Here is a 15,633-nt window from a genome sequence, read left to right on the forward strand (position 1 = left end):
AAATTTTCCCTTCCGATAGATTCTGTGCCACAAATTCCACATGCCCTTACCTTCTCTGAAGCAGCAGTACTTGCTTTATTTAAAAGTCATTTAAGTCATTATAGCTCCCTTTCTCCCTGTGAGCAGAACAGATCTGGTGTCGATATTTGTTCTCGCAGAGGTGCCATGTGGGGATAAAAAAAAAGAGAGACCATGATGAAATTGTCTGAAGAGACAAGTGAAAATAAAACAGCTGATGTCGAGCACTGAGATTTGTAATACGTGATGTGCTGACAAAAGACTCCTTCACTAAAAGAAAGGGAAACCTAAAAGATAAACATCAAAACAAAACAAAACAAAACAAAATACAGGCAATTTTCCAAGCTGCTTCACTTCCATTACTAGCTAGGTTGCCCAGTTCTTCACAGAGGTTCTGCCATATTTAAACTTGGCTGCTGTTACAGATAATCTAACCTTTAATTTGCACAGAATAATATTAAACTGAACAAAATTCTTCTTGTTCTAGCAGAGATCTGGATCAAGGTGATTCCAGAGCTCCGTGTGGACCAGATCATTTCCTCTCAGGGACAGAGGTTAAATCACAGCTTCTACAACAAGCTCAAGTCCACACTGCTCTCTTGCAGCAGGCTCTAACATGATTCCAGCGCTACCAGACTAACCAAACAGCTTTGTGTAACAGCCAAGTGACACAGATGTGACTTAGAAACCATTTTTAATGTTCCAGTCTTCTGTTCAATTTTCTGGAGGAATGCATTCTCCATATCTGAATGCTTTTGAGGCAAATAGCCAAGGATACTCTTTGAGTTCATCTAGGTTGAAAGTGAAGCGGCACATTCCATACTTTGAACAATGACTCCTGTTTTAAAGCATCTCTGGCCAGTATATATATAGAAGGTATGTGAAGAGAACGGTACGATTGCTTAGCTATTACATGTGGACTTTATTATACATGAAGTACAGAAGGGATGCAGAGCTAGATATAGAGATACAGAATCTATAGGCACTGGGAGTTGAAGCAGGAGACATTAGAACATCACTTTTCTGATGTTCTCAGTGCTGCAGATCCCAACCTGCTCTTGCCACACGCAGTCTGCTGACTGCAGTTTCACAGCAAGTCTATTAACAACATTATGCTCTCCTTGTGCTTTTCTTTACCTATATACAGAGCAGCTCTATGGCAAACCTGTGTCCTCTAGCTTATTAAGTGGATCATTTTAAAAGGTACAGCCCCTCAGGTGGTATTACAGATGTTGAAATAGATAGAAAGATTGTAAAGAATTCCAGAATTTTGGGACTGCAGTGGAAGTTCGGTTGAAAGTGAAAAATCAGCAGGCACAAGTAACTAAACTCTGCCAGTACAGACAATATATCATAGCAAAACACTGAGCTGTATGAATGCTGGAATCTTCAATCAGATATTGCTCATTTAAAAATGGAGCTGTGCAACAGTGGCCCTATCTCTTGTACTCATTTTTCTTGGAGCAGCAGTCTGACATTTCAAAAGATGAGAAGTACCTTTCAGCTTGAATACACTCAGAAATCTATCTGTAAACACATTTGGCCTCATCTTGAGAAATGTCAGATTTCTGGAATGAACAGTGTGGGTACAATACTTGTGTCCGTATTTAGACAGTCACATGTGAGAGAGCAAGCATGGTTACAACCTTTAATACTGCACTTGGTTGCAAGTGGATTCGCTATGAAAAGAAAATGCACGTTACGACAGGCCAACAACTTTGTCCTGCTTCACAAAATAGTAGAAAAGATAAGCAAATGATGGAGTCACAGGAGAGAGAGAAAGCATCTTTCACCTCCTCTGTCCCATTGTATTCAGGTCTCTGCAGTGGTTGATTCTTGGAAGAATCCTTTCTGACACTAGATGACAATCATGGTGTTCATTCGTTATTGATATTTGTTGTTGGGGTTCAAATATTGACACCTGAAATCAAGTCCTTGCTGTGTTAAGCATCATACACAGAAAAAGTAAGTTCCTAGCCTGGAAAGCTTGCAGTCCAGAGACAAAGCAATGTGAAGTGAGTGACAGCCTACAAACAATGGCAGTGCCACTGCTTGACCTGCAGTGGTTTTCAAACCAGAGTTTTTGAGTCCAAAGGGCAGAAGTCCATTGCCAGAGATGGCATTCCCTGGTACTGCACACAGAAGCACGTGGATCCTGAACTCAGGTGATTTATTGAAGCCAGGGAACATCACTGGCACTCCAATTCACATGCAGTACTATGCTGTATTTTTCCTAAAGCAATTCATTCTCTTTCAGAGAATAAAATTTCCACTGACTCAATAAAATATGCTAAAATTGCTGATAATGGCTTTGCTTAGGATTAGGTGGGAAGCCATTATATCATAGTTTACACAGTTAATGTCCAGTATCAGGTGCACATATTGCAATGTATAATGGAATTGGAAAAAATTACATTCGGATGCATTTTTGTTCTGTATTTTTTAATAACACCAATATATCAACCTTTCTAATATTCTTTTTTTATGGTTGAGTGCACCTATTTGGTATGTTATTGTACGGAGGTAAATAGAAAAACATAATTTGGCAACTGTTATGTTCAGGCTGGAATGCTCTTATTTCTAATCCCACTGCTTCTACCCTTAAGACATCATCCTGTGCTAACGCTGAGGAGCAAAAAGAATGACACACAGGAAATCTACATTCACCCTAAGAACAGTCACTGGCTTGTTAATTCTCCATAAATATAGTGGGTAAAATTGGATATTATGTGATCTGATGTGATCAACACATGTGAAGTGACAGGGAAGGCCACGATCCCACATAGTCAAGTCTGTCTTGCTTGTTTGCTTCTATTGTACAATTCTGTGCTCTGCCCATGGCAGCTCTTGTGAGCACAAAGAATAATTGTGGTGAAGTTCAGCTCAGACCCAGCTACCTGGATGGGACAAGCACAGGCGGTGTCCTCTGAAGGAACGATGTGGTATGGAGGAGTTACAGACATACAGAATTTAATATCACAGATAGTCCCTACTGAGCGTTTGAAACAGTGAGGATAGGAGCCAATTCCCAAACTGCAGCCCATTTCTCAGGCCAAATTTTAAAGTTAGAATTAATCTCACCTTGTGTTAAACGTCAAAAATTAAGCATTAGTCAAAGATAAATTGTATGCCCTACATATTGTCAGGAGATGGGTACCACCATAATGCAATCCATATTACCCTAAACTGAGTCCAATAAAGATGGGATGAATGCATTCAAGGACTGGCTGAATGGGGTTTTGAGTAACTTGATCCTAGAGGAAGGTGTCCCTGCTCATGACAGAGGGGTCAGAACTGGATGGTCTGTAAGTTCCCTTCCAACCCAAGTCATTTATGATTCTATGACTTGTGATACTTCTTGGCCATACAGAATCCTAGGTGAATTTAAACTGGACATTAAGTTTCTGGATGGTTAAAGTCAAGAACTCCACGCAAAATATATTCTCCAAATTGTGGAGTTTGCAGAGTTTCTCAATAAAATAGCTGCAAACATGCTTACATTAGCAAAACAACTCATTTTCCTCTCCTCTTATACTTTGCTTACAAAAAAAATCATACTGTTTTAGTGCAAAGGTCCCCAGAACCTCTCAACTTGGAACAGTCTCTACAAGTTTGCTGTTTTGCTTTTTTAAAAAACTTGATAATTTAGAATTGTCAACCAAAAAAAAGAAGGAAAAATCTTCCAACAGAAACTGATATATTTAACATGAACAATTCTGTGTACCTTCATGTGGAGTGGGTCTGACTGAGAACTACACATCATGCTGCAGCCTTGCCTGCAGTAAAGAACTACTAGGTGCAGCTGTGCATGGCAAGATGGGGAGAGCACCCACATCAACCAGGGCTGCACACATATTTGTGCTGGCACTTCTAAATATTCAATGAACTTCAGCTTGGCTTGGAATTGAAGAAGCCTCTCATTCATGTTTACTGAAAAATAAACTTTGTAAGCCACCAAAGTGGGTTGTGAATTTTGTTTCAGTGAGGTAAATGCATTTGTACAGTATTTACCTACCTCCAACATAATTTTTTTTTTTTAGCCTTTAGATACACTCCATATCTCAGATTTCAGTCTCCTTGATTTACTGGGATTATTAGATAATGGAACTTCTTTGATCCTTTAAACCAAACTGAAATGGAAGACAGACTTGGAAAGCACTACCACACATGAGATTTGGCAAGGAATCAATATTTTACAGTTTAAGTATGTATTAATCTGTAGCAGAACTAAACCATTTTAACTTTTTATACAGATATTATTTTACCCTTGTGAAAGTGTATAAACAGTGCATAAAAAGTGTCTATTATGGACGTATTTTGCTGAATGTTATTTATGGTATACTTACCTCACTGGGGAAAAGCAATAGCTATGATGTCTGCCCAGGGAAAAATTATTGGGTGGTGGTTTCGAACAAGCTTGAAAGATATAGACAGTCAATTCCCAGTGAATTGGGAGTTATGACTGGAGTTCTGGCTCTAAATCATAGTAGCAGTTTCGAAAATCCAGCTCCTCCTTCCCTACTTTAACTGAGTTCATTTTACCTTTCACTTGCTTATTGTGACTTTCTCGGACAATCTGAAGCTGCTTCAGAAACAACAACAGGCAAAACATACACATGCAGCCTCCCACTATTAGAGGTACTGCATGCTGAACTAGAGTAGGGCCCATGGCCATCTCTCTAATTCCCTTCTTTATTGGACCTACAAAGGAAGCAGTGCTTTCATGTTGAGGACATCAAGTGCCGACGTGGAGGTAATACAGAATGTCACTGAGAGAAGCTGGTGTACTGGACAGCTGCACTAACAACCAAGCAAATGCACTCCTGAGCTCCTGGCCAAACTGGCCAGCATGGCTTTATGCCTTCAGCCCACAGAGGCTGCTGGCCCTACAGAGTGACTTCCAGTGAGCACCCATAAGACTTTGGTCTTGATTAGCTTTAGAAAAAAACAGCTCCTTCCTAAAGTAGTGGAACGTTGGACCAGATGATCTTGGAGTGTTTTTCCAATCTTGGTGATTCTATGATTCTAAAGTGAGTTCTAAGTGCTTGCCTGGTAAGAATAATGACCAAAAGTACTCAGCCCCTGAAAACCTTTTTTAAATGGAAAAAAAATTACAACCAGAATTACCCCTAGTACCTAGTAGTGTAGCCAATTAAAAAGTGAACAAAAAAATTACACTGATAATGAGTAAGGGGTAGTGATACCTCTTACTTTAACAATGCTGATAGTATTGATAAAATGATAAATAATGTGATTTTATCTTGTGGATAACTGAAACCGAGTGCAGATCATTTAAATGCTTCTGTTTTGAACCAGCCATTTCAATTCCAATTTCCTCTTAGTAAAGAGCTCTAAATAAAGAAGTATAAAAATAACTGCAGAATACCCTTTTCTTTACTTCTGTATAATTTAGAACAGCCATCCACAATGTACTCTTAACACAGCAGCAAAAAAAAAAAATTCTGTTTTTAACAAGAAAAAAAAACTTGTACAAAAAATGTAACATGGAGAAATAGTTGATATAATTTAAAGTTATGTATTAGGTCGAGTTAAAACCTAACAATATAGAAAATAACTAGAGAAAGGTTTCAAGGCAAGGAGATAAACAGGACACCAGAGAAATGCCTGACATCTAGATGTACCCGTAAGTTCAATTTAGACACTGATGTTTCTGCACTGCTAAAGTGTCAGTCCGGTTTACTGCACTTGTTTCATCTTTAAGTTTCCCTCGGTAACCAACTTTCCTTTGTTGAAGACTCATTTGTACACTGCTCTCTGCAATTATTAGCATCACCACTTAGCATTTATATAATAGCAGTATGGTCATACGAGATCAAGGAATAATGGATGTACAGCACATCCAGAAAGAAAAATACTTCCCCAGAGATGTTAGCAAGGCTCATATCTTACTGTCTGTGATATACACCAAGTCTGAAAAAAAGTCAGAAAGCCGTACACACGTGAGAGAGATGAAAAGATGAGACAAGCAAAGGAGTTATGATTGCTATTGGAGGTAAAAAGCTGAGACTGAAAAATAGACTTGTCCAAAAGTTTTGAGGGAGTAGGTGACAGGATAAAACTGACAATGAATCCTAAACCAAGACATTAGCCCTAAAATCAGGGAGAATCATTTCTGCAAGAAACGTTAACATTAATGTAGGTCAGTCTGAAATGATTTAAAATTATTAAAAAACCACACCAACTTTTGTAACAAAATATTGAGTGGTATATGAACTTTTTAATGCCTTTTTCTCTCTTTGCTTGCTAGTCCAAAAATATAATCTATGATTACTCAAAAATGTACTCTTTTGTTCTACTTGTTTTCCAATACAAAAAACTGATCTTAAGTCAAAGTAATGAATCACTGATTCCATCTTTTCCTTTACTTGACACTGGCTGTCTGCTTACTGAAATATTCTCTCCTCTTTGCTAGGGTGGTTCTTCCAACCAGGGTACAGTTTTTGTCTGTGGGTGTTACACAATGTGCACAGAAAAGAGCTGTATAATATGGTATGCACAAATGGTGTATAATAGGCAAACCTTCAATCCTGTTGCAGAGGGGAATTTGTCTGCATTAAAATGTTAAGCCTGCTTTGCATTTGGGCTGACATCAATATTGTGGCTTCCTTAGTTCTTACTTGCCCCTGGACTACCTGCTATGCCATTATATTCTTCAAGAAGCTATATTTGATCTCTGAAATTTTAGGATTTAAATTACATATCTTTGGTAATAGATATTTAGTATCAGTTGGTCTCTTCTGAATATCACCAATACACGATAGAAATTACATGATTTCAAGACAATAAAACTTGTAAGAAATTTTCTTAGTGTTACTACATAGAACACCTGCCGAAGGTACAGCAGAGAGGCAGGGCTCTGCATCCATCACATATGGCGATATTTTACATTTTAAGATACAGTGGGTGAGATCCTGATGACAGCGTAGTGACTAGCAAAGCTCTCACCAATTCCAGTGAGGTTAGAATTTCAGTCCATATGTGCACCATCATGCAAAGCTAGTAATGTTTATCGCATTCATGTACTAGCTGATAGTTCATCCTGGAAGATATTGCTTTGAAGGCTCTTGGTACCGAATGCTGCTGCTACAAAAGGGAAAGCAGTGACATGAATCACTCTCTCGGTACAATGGAAAAAGCTTTTGTGTGACTACTGATTCCTAATGTGAGAGAGTAGAACTTGCTTGCAATTCTTTAAAAGGTGCGAGGCAGACATGGAGGCCTCTGACTCAGCAGTCAGCTTGTGGCTGTGCTCTTTGGAATGACGGGGTTCAGTTTCATACTTTCCTGGGAGACAAATGTACACAGTGACAGATGTAACCAAAGTCCCTTTGATCTCAGGTGAACGGCACTTGTCTCTCAGTGTACAAATTTTTGAGGCTACCAAAACTTGGCGCCAGCTGCCACTGTCCTTCCTCTGTTTCACGGTAGGACCAAAATGTTTGAGGAGCAGGACTACATATCTTGGAATACAGGTTTAGGTCTATAGAGCAGCTGAGGGCTGGAGCAGTCAAGTTTTGTCTTAATACCACAGTATGACAGCATTCTCTATAGACAAGAGCATGAGTCCATGCCACTGTTATTGTCCAAGCTGGAGCTGAAGGACCACCAGACAGCCATAAACCTTTGCCCATGCAGAAATATAAGACATTCTGTCTTCTTTTCTTTCGTTTACATGGCAGCTAATACTAATTTGTTTATCTTGTCTTAGCATATTTATCTGACATTCATCTATATAATCTTTGTTTTGATATTATATAGATCTATATATACAAAAATATTAAATGTATGTTATTAGCCATCTATAATTATTGCCATGTTTCATATTTATTAATTATACTTATAGATTGCCATGAAGCACATAGCAGACAAATGCCAAGAGAGCACCCTGCTGCCTGCTCAGACCAGCTTCTTTACTGCCTGGACCTGTGGCTGATGGCTGCAATTCTTTCCAGTCTCTGAAAGTTGCTTTTTTTTTACTTGAAAGCTTGCTGAAGGCAACCAAGTGCAACAGCAATTGTACTGAAAATACAAATTTGGTATAGTCCTATTTTCTTATCAGTTACTGTGCTGATCTCTAAATACTGTACAAAAACGATCCATATTTAGGAAAAGTTGAAGACCAATGTAGAATATCTTGAAAAGGAACTGTTGGTGGTTTTTCTTTATACTTGAATGTTTCATAACAGCAAAAAAGCAGTTATCTGGAACTTTCTGGTGAGTAATAATAAACCTTCCCCCATGTAATAATTAGCTAAGCAGTGATGACTGACAGGGAGGACTTTCCCAGCAGTTAAATTACTAGAAAAGCTTGGCACACTCAGCTGAAAAATACCCACCCTTTCCATCAGTCATTATTGCTTAAATAAAGCCCAAATTGGTGTATTTTTCAATACTTGGATAACACCTGCAGGCAATATTTTTTAAAATGTGGATATAACAGGAGGTTTGTATAGAGAATAGTAGGCATATCTGTGCAAAAGCTATCCCTCTGTGAAATCAGCTGAAATATCTTGTGTGTACTACCAATATAGGGATGTAGAAGAGTGAAAAGATCAGGTGCTGATCCATCAAGGAGTTTTCCCAAAAGCCTTTCTGTTTGATGGAGTCTGGGGAAGTTACCCCCTCCACACAAGCTGAGATGCTATGGAGATAGCCAAACTTTTAAGGTTAGGTAACCCGGGGACAAATACTAAGAAGTTAAAAAGGCACTGACATGAGTTCTTTCAGTCAGTTTAAGAAGGTATTCCCAGCAGTCCTCTCATGGTATTTTACTGGCAGCTAACAGCCAATAGCATTCAGCAGATGATGCACACATTTCAGTGGTTCCAGCCACTGAATTTGGTACAACTTCATCGCTGCTAAGGTTAATCTAAGGCATCAAGGCTCCAGCAGATGCTCCCTCTTTGTTTTTCTGAGAGAGTGGTCACTTCTGATGAGGCACACAGACTCAGTAATATCAACTGCTATAGCAAAGCAACAAAGCTCTCTCAGTATTTAGAGGGCATTGGAGCTTTGAAGGAATCAGAATTAAGATCCTTTTGCTGAGAAAGGAAGTTAGTCAATTAGATGATTTGCTCTGAAACTCAGTCAGGAGCTTCAGAAAATACTACCTTATACTTCCACTTGTCTCACTGCCTCAGCTTTCAGTATTCAGCTTAATTGGAACATCTTCCTCATTTCATATCAACTACAGGACCAAGCCCACATAACTCACTGTCAGCTTGTTCTCTTTGTTCCCAGTGCTCTTATTGTGCTACTGCCCAGTTTTAATTGGATGGAAATTAAAGGTTTCAATCACAACCAGGTCAAGGAAAAAATGTTATGTTTCTATTTGCCATTTGTCAAGATGCAGAAGTTACTAATCTTATTTTCTTTTTTTTTTCAAGCTTTGCCAGGTGCTACGTCTCCATAAATTCAGCCTAAAACAGCACTATTAGAGGTACTTTACTCTAGGCCTCTTACAGTACTTTTAAATATTTTATGTTGTTTCAGCAGTAAACCCAGGCAGCATCTGCTAAACTTCAGGCCTTCCTCCTAAATTTTCCTGTCACTCTTGTCCTCAGCATGCCGGTTTTAAGAATGAAGATGACAGTACCTATAAATGCATTGAAATCTACTGCTTACTATTATTCTTTCCTCATAGTTTCTCTTATTTGATCAGGGAAATAACTAGGAAATGTTACCTTCAGGAATCTTCCCCAGACAAAGAAGGCAGCCAGAGTCTTTTGTAGCACACAGCAAATGTTCAGCTCTGGGTTTGGATGATAAACATGCATGACAGCAAGGATTCTCTGACTGGCTCCCTACTTTAAGCAAAGGGTGCTACTGTAGCACAGAAAGTAGCAGTTTTGTGGAACAAAGACTCAACAATGATGTGTCACCTGGCCTTCCTTAATCAGCTCACTTGCAAAGCTGGTGGCATTATGGCATTACTTATGAGAATAGTGATGTATAGTCACCCTGAAGAATAAATTGATCAATCCAAGGAAGTTGGTTAAGTCTCTCACAGTTATATATGTTCACTGGCTAATCTCTAGACCAGCAGAGCTAAGGCACTTCAAGATTTCCTCTGCAAAGTGTAGGCTGAATCATTTTCTTACAGCAAAAAAGACTGATAGGCCCAAAGCAACCTCAAGCTGCTGAGGGAAGGACTGATATTTCATTTACTGCTAATAGCTTTCTGAATGCTAACAGTAGGTGGCAATTAACTTTGGAATCAGAGAATAGTTTGTGGGCCATTTTGTGGCCTGTCATGGTTTCTTAAAATGTATATGCTACTCGGTTTTGAGGTTCTGGGGGGATTATCTTGAAGGAGTCAAAGATTTTTTCAGGACTGTCCTACTGCATTGTGGCAGGATCATCTCAGCATTAATTGCATCTCAGTTGTTTTCTGGGAGGAAAATTCAAACAAATCGCTTAAAAAATATACACTGCAATTCCCAATCTATAGTGTAGATTGTTCCAAACTGGCTGGGAGATGTGGGAGAAGCACTGCCTAAATAATGACCAGCAAGGAAAATATTTTCTCTAGGCTTCTGAAGAAGATAGACCTCTAGCTAAACTGCACTGCAGACTGTCTCAGTAATGTAACAGCCCATTTGCACTTGCATCTTCTTTTTCTATCAGAAAAGAAAAATTCAAACTTGTGCTTCAGAACAAAGAAAGCAGCAGAGCTATTCTTAAAAGCGGCTTTTGATGCAAATGAATACACACAGTTTATCTCTTCTTTATCTCACAAGAATTATTGAAGCAGATTTCAACTCTAAATGAAATTGATAGATTTGCATATCCTTTTGCTGTATTATTAAAAGGCTGCACAAAATTATGCATTAAAAGGCTGCACTCTGACTGAAGACAGAGCCCTGACTGTGGAAGAAAAAAAAAAAAGCCTTGATATCAGCAAGCCTTCTGGGTAACAGCTTTAAATCAATATTAAAGAAACCTAAAGTAAAAAAATCCAATAACTTCTACAAATGTTATGGGTGTACCCTACAGTATGCGAATGTTGGGTTAAAATTTACAATGATTCTACTTTGTAGTATGCGAAAGTATTGAAATTTTCATTTAAAACAATGGATTTCATAACAAACAAGTATAGAGCTTAATACTGGGATTTATTTATTGCATTGATTTTCAGAGCTCCTTTCAAAGTGAAGTGATCAGTTACATTCAAGCAGAAAATGAATGAACACACTGAAAACAGGTACCATGGAATGGAGGTTCACTGCTGAAATGCTAATCACTGCTGCCAATCAAAATTTTCAAATTTAATTTGCGTGCTACATACTCTTAAGTTGGAAGAAAATGAATTTGGTAAATTTACACGTAGCTTGTAGGCAGCCATTGGCCAAATGCTTATGAGAGACTTCTGACTTAGGAAATCAGAACACTCACCCAGACTGTTGGGCCAAGCCACTTTCAAAGAATTTGAATCACGTCTTACATAGTTGGCTGAAAAGTTGGAACTGGTGAATTACCAGATAAAGATTAGAAGTCATCAGTAACTCCCTAATGCCTCATTTCCTTTGTTTGTCTTACAATGGCTTGATAGGAAATGCAGCTTTCTGGGACAAAATTATTCCCTGAGCTTGGTATCGCAAATACCAAGCTGAATTTCAAAATTCAGTTCTGATCTAAGAAATAGAGAAATTCAAATATTTTAGTACAACAGCTGTACTAACTAACAAATATTTTAGTACAGCTAGCTGAAATAAATGAACATATCTATTCTGTGTCATATATTTCACATAGACGACGCTCTCAAGGATCATCCAGACCGTAAGCAAGGCAACAGAAGCTCCAATCCTCAAGATGTGTTGTGAGGGATTTGTAGAACTAATATTGTTAGAACTAATATGAGCCAGCAATGTGCCCTTGCGGCCAAAAGAGCCAGTGGGACCCTGGGGTGCATGACAAAGAACATGGCCAGCAGGGCAAGAGAGCTGATCCTCGCCCTCTACTCTGCCCTGGTGAGGCCACATCTGGAATGCTGTGTCCAGTTCTGGACTTGTCGGTTCAAAAAAGACAGGGATCTCCTAGAAAAAGTCCAGCAGAGGCCCTCAAAGATGATGGGGTGCCTGGAGCATCTCCTGTATGAAGAAAGGCTGAGAGACCTGTGGCTGTTCAGCCTGGAGAAGAGAAGGCTAGAGGGGATCTTATCAATGCATATAGATACCTGATGGGTGGGAGTCAGGTGGATGAAACCAGATTCTTTTAAACCGCATCCAGAACAATGGGCACAAACTGGAACCTAAGAAGTTCTACATGAACGTGAGGAAAAACTTCTGTACTATGAGATGACAGAGCACTGGAACAGGCTGCCCAGAGAGGTTGTGGCGTCTCCTTTTCTGGAGATATTCAAGACCCATCCATATGCTTTCTGCCCAACCTACCCAGGGAAGCTGCTTTAGCAGCAGGGCTGGACTGAGGATCTCCAAAGGTCCCTTTCAACCTCTGCAATTCTGTGATTCTGTGAAAGTCCTTTCCTCATTTAACCATGTCAAAATCAGATGACATTTTTCCTTAGAAATTTGGAGGATCAAGTCTTTTCTCCTTCAGAGTATACCCAGGATATTAGAATCAGTGTGTTCTACATCTTTTAAGATGAGGCCTTTGGATACAAACACTTCTCTGTGCTTTCAAATTGCCTTGCAGAAATTTCTCATTACTTACGATATATTAACTTTTCAAAATGACACCCTGTTTTATAAAATTGACATTGCTTGTTAAAATATTTAATTAAAAAAAAATCTTTCTGTTAACACAGAACCAAGTCAATTTACTTACATTTTAAGGGGTCGCATTCCAATAGAAATTAATTGTGCTTAGGCTAGGTTAGGTTTTCATTAGTAATCACTTAATTGATATTCATTACTCATTAAATCTAAGCAGTCTCGGGCTCACTATGCAAATACTGAATTTAGCAGGTTCTTGTAAGATCTGAATTGATCACAAATATGTAAGGTCTTCCCAATAACGTACAAGATATTTGCTCTGTTATAGTTCATATTCATGAAAACTATTTGCTAAACCTGATCATCTCAGGGATAATTTTGTCAGCGTAGGTGTCAATATGCTTGAAAGTGTAGTGCTGTATGATGCTAGATAGAATACAGCGATCAAAAATCATATTAACAATTGAACTAATCCCAATTAAAACGACTTTTATCCTGGATAACAGTATTTATGGAAATATCCAGGAAAAAAAAGCTAAACCATAACTGTGCCTATAGGAGAAACTGAAGACAAAAATGACTGTAACCTTTTCATTCCATTTCATGCTCTATTCTGTGAAGGTTCACATCTATTGCTCTTTCTCATGTTTGGACAGAGATAAAACTGGTCTCTTTTTCATAGAACCATAGAATTGTAGCATGGCTTGGGTTGGAAGGAACCTTAAAGATCGTTCAGTTCCTATTCCTGCAATGGATGGGGATGGCTGTGTCCCCAGCTCAGGCTGCCCAGGGTCCACCCAGCTCTCTCAGAGAAAGATGCTGAATCAAGAAGAAGAAACAGCCTACGAGAAAAGAGAGAACAGAGACTATGGAAAGGAGATATGAAACCAAGTTCAGACCCATGAGAGGAAATCTAAAGAAGGCAGCGATCTCATAGTGAATGGGATGAAAAGTCAGTGAGTTTATGTTAGAGGTGTCAAATGTAATTTTACATCAAGATTGGTGGGCTCAGCAGATACCAGGACCCAGAGCAGCAGGAGAGCCTGATACTGACAGGGATTTGCACCTTCTGAAGCAAATCCCAAGTAAACATAACTGTTCCTGACTCTTCAAAATGCCTACCAGAAGGATAAATGAGTATATCTATTCTGGTCAGCAGAACTCATTGAATATTTATATACAAGTTTTCATTTAAGTGAAATATTTCAAAGCATTTAACTGCAGCTGAAGAATGTGGATCTTTGAAATTAAGTCAAGAATTTACAGATTCCTTCTGCATCTAAGAATAGCTTAAGAACTAGAAATAGACACAATAATAATCACATATCTTTTGAAACACTATATTTTAGTGGTTACAGCAGTGCTGGTAACTTATTTTTCATTCTACCTGTTTCTGATCTTTAGGGTAGCACTGGCTATATCTGTTTCCCTCGCAGTTAGGAGCTTGCGAAGCTTTCTCAACAATTAGTCTGACATTCTCAGTGCTCCCAATCTGCACTGAGATCTGCACACCCAGGAGAGATGGAAAACAGAAGGCAGGATGGTCTCGTGATCACTGCCATAACAAGATATGGATTTGTTTCTGTGTAACCTCAGAGAAATCATATTCAACATGTCTGCATTTGGTGATGCAATGCCCTGCAGAAATCTTAGAGCTAACACTAAGCCAGCTGGCTCTGAAACGTGCAGTGTTTCACTCTTCCTACGTGCACGTGCTGCTGTGTTGTATAATGCAGGTCTAGCAATTTCCTTGGAGCCTGCTGCAGTGTGTCTGCATTGGCCAGCAACTTGAAGTCATTTTTTGTCTCTTTTGTGCCTTAGCTCTCCAAATTTACACTGCAAAAAACAGCACTTTGAAGTGGACTATTATCAGTGTAGGCATGCATGGTCAACAGCAGTAAATTCTGAGCCTACAAACACCTGAGACACAAGAAATGCACCTCTAAAATCAAAGAGTAACAGCAGCACCTACTTTGCTTCACTTGCCTAACATTTGAGAAACAACGGCTTAGGAAGGAAGGGACAGCTGAACAAGTAATTTTCTTTCTCCGATGGTAAAAATATGATATGTACCAGGAAAATGTTGTTTATAACAATTGCACCTGTGGAACGCTTAAGTAAAAACATATAGATTATTTCTACCAAATGTTCTAGTGAACAAATATTTTCATTAAAATACTTGCACCAAACTTCTGTTGGATTTCTGAGTATTTAGGAAAAATCACAGGGTAAGCAACATGCATTCCACAGGGGAAATAAAAGAAAGCATCACAGAGTTCAATTGCAGCATTTGGATATACCAAAGGAATAAAGTGTACAGGAAAACAAAACCCTTAAAATGAATTTTGAACCTGAAATTTGGATAGAAATTTTGAATAAAAATCTGAAATTGTTCTTACATACTGCTCCTGGTTTGCCAGTGCAATAACAGTAGTGCTTGGTTTTCATTTCAGCTGGAGAAAAGTCTCTAAGATTGATGTTTACAGGGCTTAAAATGCCATATTTATGAAGGCTGGCTTCCAGTATGAGTTCTTTTGAGAACGACAGGGAGAAGGTGAACTTTGAACAGAGCCATGGGAGCATGCAAAAACAGGGAGGAAACAAGGCTCACATCCAATTTGGTTCAGACTTCAGAGAGGGTTTGGCCTGAGGCAGAATGCCTGAAAGACTGACTAGAAATAAAATGCTATAGGGCCCTCCTCGCATGGATGTAATTTAGAGAAGAATCACAGCGATACTATGACAATAGATTGTACAACTCCCCTAAAATAGACAGAGTTTGAGAGAGAACCAGGTAATAGCCTTGAGGGCATGAGCTAAATGACTTGCTGGGATGCTACACCTGCTCCAGGTATTTACTAGGCCAGGTAGCTGTGGGGAGGAGGAAAGCTTGTTTGTAAGCAGAATCAAGATCTATACC

General features: G+C 38.9%; 1 protein-coding gene across 6 annotated transcripts in view; it reads right to left on the reverse strand.

Moving 5' to 3' along the window:
- The window catches only part of GRIA3 (glutamate ionotropic receptor AMPA type subunit 3), a 238,597-nt gene that overhangs the window by 159,605 nt on the left and 63,359 nt on the right, over positions 1 to 15,633 (reverse strand). For 2 of the 6 annotated variants that reach the window (XM_019618296.2, XM_019618295.2), the window contains exon 1: positions 51 to 2,212. The exons of 1 other annotated variant lie outside the window; for it this stretch is intronic. The gene's annotated coding sequence lies outside the window, so the exon portion shown is untranslated. Of the gene's footprint in view, positions 1 to 50; positions 2,236 to 15,633 lie in introns of those variants that run through there. 3 more of the 6 variants (XM_031554701.1, XM_031554700.1, XM_031554702.1) reach the window with 3 other exon arrangements.

The sequence above is a fragment of the Meleagris gallopavo genome, chromosome 9, assembly GCF_000146605.3.
Source record: "Meleagris gallopavo isolate NT-WF06-2002-E0010 breed Aviagen turkey brand Nicholas breeding stock chromosome 9, Turkey_5.1, whole genome shotgun sequence".
In the NCBI taxonomy this organism is placed as follows: Eukaryota; Metazoa; Chordata; class Aves; order Galliformes; family Phasianidae; genus Meleagris; species Meleagris gallopavo.